Here is an 8224-nt window from a genome sequence, read left to right on the forward strand (position 1 = left end):
AGTTGCTAGCCCCACGCCCAACCCTCCTCCTTTCTCATCCTGGACTTGGGACCAGGCAAAGGCGGAGGTTGGCATGTTTGATGTGACGGGGATTCGAACCCGCGACCCTCAGATTACGAGTCGAGCGCCCTAACCACCTGGCCATGCCGGGCCCGCTCCTTGGTCTTAGATTCTTGAAACCCAATGTGGGTTTTTTGAGAACAGTATCGTCAATTGTGAGGGTTTACTTTACCATTTAATTTTTTTGTCCAAAACACACTCTGAGCAAACTGTTCGTTACTTACTCTTGTGCCATGAACCATTCACAAACTATATTTGATAGTATGTATCATCTTCTGGGATAAGGATGGAAGTTATGTTGTTTCAAAATCCAGATCATGCTTCTTAACTTGGCAAGATGACCTCGTTCAACTTGATAAGATACAACCTGTCACCGTGTCTGAAAGGTTCTCATTTGTTGCTGTAGAAGGCCTTCCACCAGCTACAGGACCACTTTCACGCAACAAAAACTTATGAGAGTCGAAGGAGTCTCCTACCCAGGACGCATCAACTTAAATTGTGCATCGACCTGAAAGAACAATCTTAACATGATTTTAGATCAACTTGAAAAACACAATATCATATAAATGTTTTTATTCAAATCTAGTTCAGGTATAAAGATGCTCTGTGTTGCAAACTACAATGGATAAAATTGGATGAAATATCATATATTTTATTCATCCTCATATTGAAGGCCAGACTTAGACTTACGATTAGCATTCTGATTTGCGGACCAGAGGACCAAGGTTGCAATATGTTCTTGAAAATACTCTGCATATTCAGCTGTGAGATATTATAATTTTATTTCGTTGAGAGTAGCCACATAGGCGGCAAGTGCTGTTGACTGGTTGTCCTCCCTCTAGTTAGTGGTTTTAAAGTATAAATGGCTATACTTGAACCTTAGCGATCCTTGATATGGTCGTATCTTTCTTATGTCGTATAAGTTATCGTTTCTATTGAAAATACTATTTCCTCTTATTTGCAATTAATATCGCTTTTAAATTTCAAATACATAAAATTTCATTTTTCATTTAAATTTCACTTTATGGATAAACATTAAGAGGTTTCTCGTCATAAAAACAGCCGATCTTAAATTATTTTACATGTTGTGAAAGAATGAGTGTGAATATGGGCCTAAAACGGTCCATATTCGATTTTACTGGAAAGAACAAGGTTGTGTAAGATGGCGCTTTAGCTTTCAAGTAATAGCCAGAAAATAAATATTTGTTACGAAAGTTGTTTTATCTGTCATGGAACTACCGAGAGAAATGAGCTTGTCCACTACTACGTCCTTATTTTCTCCAAGTGTATAGAATTATAATAGGCCAACTTGTACAGTTTGGCTCAGTTAAGGCCATTTTAAGTACTTGGCATCCATTTTTAATGTAATCGCCATATTTAAAAAAAAAACTTCAGTGATAAATATTAAAAGGTGATATTGTTTAAAGATGGTTCTGAACTGTTTTGTCATACAACTATTGTTTATCTTAAAAATCTGTCTTTTATCATATTTCGAAGCATTTGAGTATTTTGTTGTGACGCAAATAAATCTAGACGTTTCTTATGCCCTACGTATCAGCCAAGTAAATTCCAATTCGCTAACTAGAGCCAGTCATGTGGTTACACATTAGAAATTACGATTACATTATCTGGTGAAATTGGAAAGTTTATTGGGTGATTTATTGGGATTACAGCGAAGAAGATTAAAAAGACATCACCCAATCATACTGAAGGAAGACATATATGTTGTATAGCATATGAAATATGGACTTAACGGAAGAAGGCACGTCAGGACCACGCGATGTTGAACTAAAAATATACTTTCAAAGAGAGAACAAACACCGTGTGAAAAATAGTGTCATTTGTACCAAATTACATCAACAGCACTATTATTCCAAGTGCCTTGCGTTTGATCACCCCCTTCTGGTTACATTGAAATTGTAGAGGTGACCTAAACTACTCTCTTCCTTTACAATCCATTCCTGATTCATCACCAGTAAAGCCAGACTGTACAAAACCCAAGTGTTTAAGACTGAATACCGGGTTAGACAGTCATGCCATATGTGTTTTGTACCCAAAACGTACTCAGTTGACTGTTGAAACACTCGAAGCACGAATCGAAGCATTTCTTATGTGCGATATTGTCTTTTCGAGTTCATCCTGATGCTGCTAACTACATCTGTACATCTGCTACAGCTGGTATGCTAATCACATCTGTTCTGTTAAAGTTGGTATGATAGTTACATCTATTATGTTACAGTTGGTATAGTAATCGCATCTGTTCTGTTACAGTTGGTATGGTAGTCACTTCTGTTACAGTTGGTATGATAATCACATCTGTTACAGTTGGTATGGTAGTCACTTCTGTTACAGTTGGTATGATAATCACATCTGTTACAGTTGATATAGTAATAACATCTATTCTATTACAGTTGGTAAGGTAATCATATCTATTCTGTTACAGTTGGTATGGTAATCATATCTATTATGTTACAGTTGGTATGGTAGTCATATCTGTTACAGTTGGTATGGTAATCATATCTATTATGTTACAGTTGGTATGGTAATCATATCTATTATGTTACAGTTGGTATGGTAGTCACATCTGTTACAGTTGGTATGGTAATCATATCTATTATGTTACAGTTGGTATGGTAATCATATCTATTATGTTACAGTTGGTATGGTAGTTACATCTGTTACAGTTGGTATGGTATTTTAATAGAAATATGTGATTGATCTTTCCTAAAACACACATGATGCAGTAAGAAAATCAGGTAGGACAGACTTACAAACTTAATGACGGTGGACTCTTTAAGCTTACTAGAATAACCTGTGTTTTAGGATTTCATTCTTGAAGAATACTCATGAAAGATCTGTGCAAACCTGTCTGTTTTTTTTTCTCATTAGCCTTCACACTCGAGTACTTAACATAATTTCGCCTATAATTCTGGGTTTGGAAAGTACGTTCACACAAAGACAACAATATTCTCGGCTTATTCTGCTTTGATGAGCAATTTTATTCCTCTGTTTGTTAGATATGGACACATTATCAGCCTTGCTAGTATGGATATCCAACCATACTCGTCCTTTTGCACGAGACATTTTGGCAGAAGAAAACAGCAGTACTGCCATCCCAATTTTAAGTAGCATACATTTAGAGACGAGCGTCAAGTAAGCGAAGTTACAATTATGGTGCGAACTAGCAGAGGTCACCTGCCAAACAAATGATGGCTCTGTCCATCGTTGTTGTTCGACATATCGCTGATATGCGATAAAAATGATGCAGTAATCGCTCATCACGTATCCTGAATTGATGTTGAATATATTCGCGTCAAGACACAACTGTGGCTGTTGTGAAAACCCAGATGCCATTCTTTCTGGGAGTCAAGACTTTTAAGGTATTGGGTAGCAAAAGCAATAAATGGTCGCATAAAACAGTGGAAACTAAATCTGACATAACGTAGTTTTGACAGTTGAATTTTTAGTGGATTATTGTCGTGCTTTCATGAAAGTATTTACAAGTGTTTGAAAGAGGTTCTGTACCGCCCTCCCTTTCCCTCCAATGAGGATACATACATTGTTGTGTGTATTCCATTATTCTTTGCCACTCCCACACGCGTTTTGCACCTTTGAAGTTTCTGGAGTCCTCCATGAAGTACTGTTTCTGCGACAAACTAGCATATCCATATCCACAGCGTTCCCTGCAAGTATTAATTCACATTTCAACAGAGGGCCACTCCAAATCTGGTCATGTTTCTTCTACACACCATATTAAAGCACAACTTGTGCATAATACGATTTTTTAAACTCGTTTTGTTATATTTTTATTTGTGACAGATAACCTATTCAAGATTTCCTACAGCTGTTGATCCCGATCCCAATTTACCAATTAGCGACAAAGCGGATCATCTCAGGTCTTTAATGACATCCAACCTTTCGTAAGAACTCGTTATTTTTTGCAACACTGGTCAATGATTACTTTAAATATAAAAAAGTTTGATAGCTCTAAATTATTTTGTTTCTCCATTTATTCGTCAATTTAGCAGCGAAGACTTTTATTGAATGCAAGAAACTTGACTCTGATACGTTTTAAACCTGTCTGAGATGATAACACGTGTTACTTTTCCTTGTTTATATAACCTATAAGTAAAACAAGTAATATAAAAGTGAGGAACGTGGAAGTTTAAGAAGTTTAATTGTTCTCCATTATAACGTAAAACACACAAATGCTGAATCATCATATAGCTACATAAGCACGTGTTGATGAGCACGACATTACACTGAAACATATTTACGTTAATTGCGCACTTAAGACACTATTAAATAACCTCAAATTATGATTTATGAAAGTTATGATACATTGTTTGGGAAGGCAATTATTTTCACGAATGAGGGAATGATAGGATAATTTTTCCTAGATAGTACCCTACTTCTAAGTTGTTTCGAAGATGAGAAATAACCAATTTTTTGGAAGGTCTTTGTGACAATCATTTTTGGAAAAATCTAAGATAGAATTTATTTAATAAAAACCCCATTATGAATTACTAAAACGTTTTAAAAAGTACACTAAGTTTACTTTAAATAAAACAAATCTCTTCAAAAGTGTCAAGTATATAAGTTTGCTTATCTTGTTTGTTTGTTGTTAAGCACAAAGCTACACAATAGGCTATCTGTGCTCTGCCCACCACGGGTATTGAAACCTGTTTTTTAGCGTTATTAGCCTACAAGACTTAACGATGAGCCACTGGGGGGGGGGGTATTTGATTATTACCAGACATTATACAAGAACGCTAACTTTCGTTTGTAACAGAACAAGACGATTTTGTAAATAGTATGCTGGTGCTTGGATTATTTTCTAAACCTTTTCTGTTTTGTTATTGTTGCTTAGTTTTGAAAATGATTCTGATGGAAAACAAAATCACAGAACGTAATATGTCATTAAATATAATACGGCTTTGGGCTTGGACCGTATAATACAGCAGTTTGCGTAAAGCTTCTCATGAGACATAATATAATTCTGTCATATTATAGAGCATATAACATACCATCCATTATATTAAACCTCAGTGGTTTAGCGGTAAGCCTAAAGGCTTATAATGCTACAAATCGGGCTCCGATACCTGCGGTGGGCATAGCATAGATAGGCCTTCTTGCAGCTTTGTACTTAACAACAAGTAAAATAAAATATATGTAGCTTTTTGCACGTCATAAAGAAAACACGTGGACTCGAATCGAACATTACATGGCGCATTAGAAAGAATTTTACTAACTATGATTTAAGTTTAACTTAATTATATTTAGGCTTAAGTACTTCAGCGGAAAGGCTCAAAACGTTTATGTGAAACTTGTCGGACGACCTTTAACCCTTTTGCATTGTGAAGCTTCTTCACTTGGCTTTATTTTTTTATCCAGTCAAGGTCGTATACCAACATTATAATAAATAAATGGATATAATAAATGGTGTCCTTGATTAGCATGGCCTTCGTTCTTTTTTACTGTTTATCTTGGCGGTATTTTTTTTTTAAACAAGATTTCATCACGATTTCTTCTTGTGTTTAAAAAGCACCGTTATGTTTGCCAATGAAAATGTGGCTGGCGGGAAAAAAATAATATTTATCACATCATCGGTAAATAACACGGGTTCAAAACGTTCACCGTTGATTAAAAAGAAGAAGAATACCTGTTAGACTTGTTCTCAAGGCCAGAGAAATATTGCGGGTTCGGACACGGACAAATTTTTATTTTGTTGCTTGGGTCTGGAGATAGATCCGTGAATGCGAACAAAGAACTAAGCGCGGAATATCGATACTTAACTGATAAATTACGTTTCAGCCGGAACTAAATAATATTCTGCATTTTTTTAAAATATTAACTTGTATTTAACAAAAATCTTCATTACTTTAATTTGTCAATATTTTGTTTTGTATATATACATGCACAAAAAATATGCTAACTGACGTTTCGGTTAAACGCATGGGGATGAATAAGGCCCCCGGGAACGACATTGAGGGAGTCAGATTCGAACGCTGACCTTCTATATAACCCTCTGGTTGACTCTAAGGGTATATGCCAGGTTTGGGGATAATCGGTTCGCCAGTTTTAAGCAAACAGACACTTTTCTCAAAGAATACATTAGGCAAGAGCCAGAAATTTCTAGGATCCTTCAGAAGATTCTGTTACTAATTGGTCGGGCTTGGTCTAGTGGTTAGCGTGACAAAAACTCACTTCGCACCTTGAGGCCATAGGCGCGCTATAAGACTGACAGCTGAGTTACATTATGCTGAGGCGGCATTCATCAAAATGTTGGAAGTATCATGCACTTGATGATAGAATTGTATAAAGTGGCAGAGAGGTAAACAATATATTACATGGGTTTCATCATTGATATAGTGCCAAGTATTGAAGTATTTTATTAACACTAATCGCAGGTGATTATTCAATATCTTTTAATAAGGCATTTGTCACAGCTATAGTTTGACGTCAATTTGTATTCAGTTTACTGGTACTGAAATGAACTGAAAAATATTAGTTATATCGTTGATCTAACTTGCATATGTTCATTCAGAAAGTGTGTTGTACAGCGTAAATTGAAACATAATTCCAAGCTGCTAACTAACTGCAAGGTATGTCGATCATGAATTGAGGAGCTACCAAGATTGTATGGTGTACAGAATTAAACAGGAACGACAAAGATTGTATGATGTAAAAGTTTAATCTGATATTTTAAAATAGGCAATTAAAGAGAAAAATATATTTTTAACAAGGCGTGTTGATGATAAAATTGAGGAACTACCAAAATTGCATAAAATAAAAAAATAATTTGATTAAAAAAAAACGTATTTAAACAGAAAATAATATTTTTTTTTTTTACTGGGCACTTTTTACAAAAGCTTACCTCATTTCGTAAAGATACGCGTAGTAATTTCAGATATATAGCCAACAATACTTTTCCAATACGGGTTCGGTTCAAATGGATCAAGCCTTTGCACATTGGGTTAAAATTAAACAAATCCATACCATGCCTTATTACGCTATTTATCGTTCGTTCCTACCATTTGTTTGTTGGTAAGCACAAAGTTACACAAAAGACTACCTGTGATGTGTTAACCGCGGGTATCGAAATCCGGTTTTAAGAGTTATAAGTTTACAAACTTACCGCTGAGCTACAGGGATGGGGGGTGGAGGGGTACTCCTGTCATATTTGATTGCAACCTCACTAATATCTGAAACAGGTCAATGGTAAGTTTGGCACTATACCAGATTTTGGTTCAGGAACCCTGAGAATAATTGTGCTACCTTAAGTAATTCCATTGGTTTGTCAAAAAAATAGTTCAAGAGTTGGCGGTCGGTGCTGTTGACTAGATGCCTTTCTTTTAGTCTATCAGTTCAAAATTAGGGACGACTATTAATTATTTGATCCAACAGTTAAACAATATTAAAACAAATACTTTGCATGTCTAAATCAAAATTCAAAATATCGATATATTTCCAATAAATGATTGTTGTTTAAAGTTGATTTGTCTTTTTCGTTATCTTTACAAAACTTTTGGTATTGAGTAAGTATCATTTTAGTGCAGTTGAATACAACCTTGTTACTTGTTTAATTGTTTGTTTGTTTGTAGTTATGCACAAGGCTACACAATGGGCTATCTCTGCTCTGCCCACCACCGGTATCGAAACCAGGTTTTTAGCGTTGTAATTTCGCAAACATACTGCTGTGTCACATACTGCCAAGCTGCATAAAATAGGCTATCTGCGACAGGAGTCAAACCTCGAATTCTTGCGTTATAAGCACTGAAGCTTACCGCTTAGTCACTGGGGGACGTTTATTTAGTAATGTGGAATTATATATATATATATATATTACTTTTATAATAAGTTAGTAGTGAGATATATGCCCTCTTGCTTCAACATTGTTCTGATATTCAGTATTTACAATTTGAATGGAAAGCTCTGGGTCGATGTTTCAATGCCATCACAAAGAATGACTTGGAGGGGAGCGCTCTAGGCATTCTCGTGATCTACTCGCGTGGTAATTACCCCCCCCCCCCGAGAAAAACAAGACAATAAAATGCATAAAAGTTGTTTAGCGGGACATGTTTAAAACATCTTCCGGTTTGAGAAGCGAACAAACTGCACAGAAATGCTAATTTTATGGACCCTGCTGGCGGTGCCACGTTGT

The sequence above is a fragment of the Limulus polyphemus genome, unplaced genomic scaffold (genome assembly GCF_000517525.1).
Source record: "Limulus polyphemus unplaced genomic scaffold, Limulus_polyphemus-2.1.2 Scaffold253, whole genome shotgun sequence".
Taxonomy (NCBI): domain Eukaryota; kingdom Metazoa; phylum Arthropoda; class Merostomata; order Xiphosura; family Limulidae; genus Limulus; species Limulus polyphemus.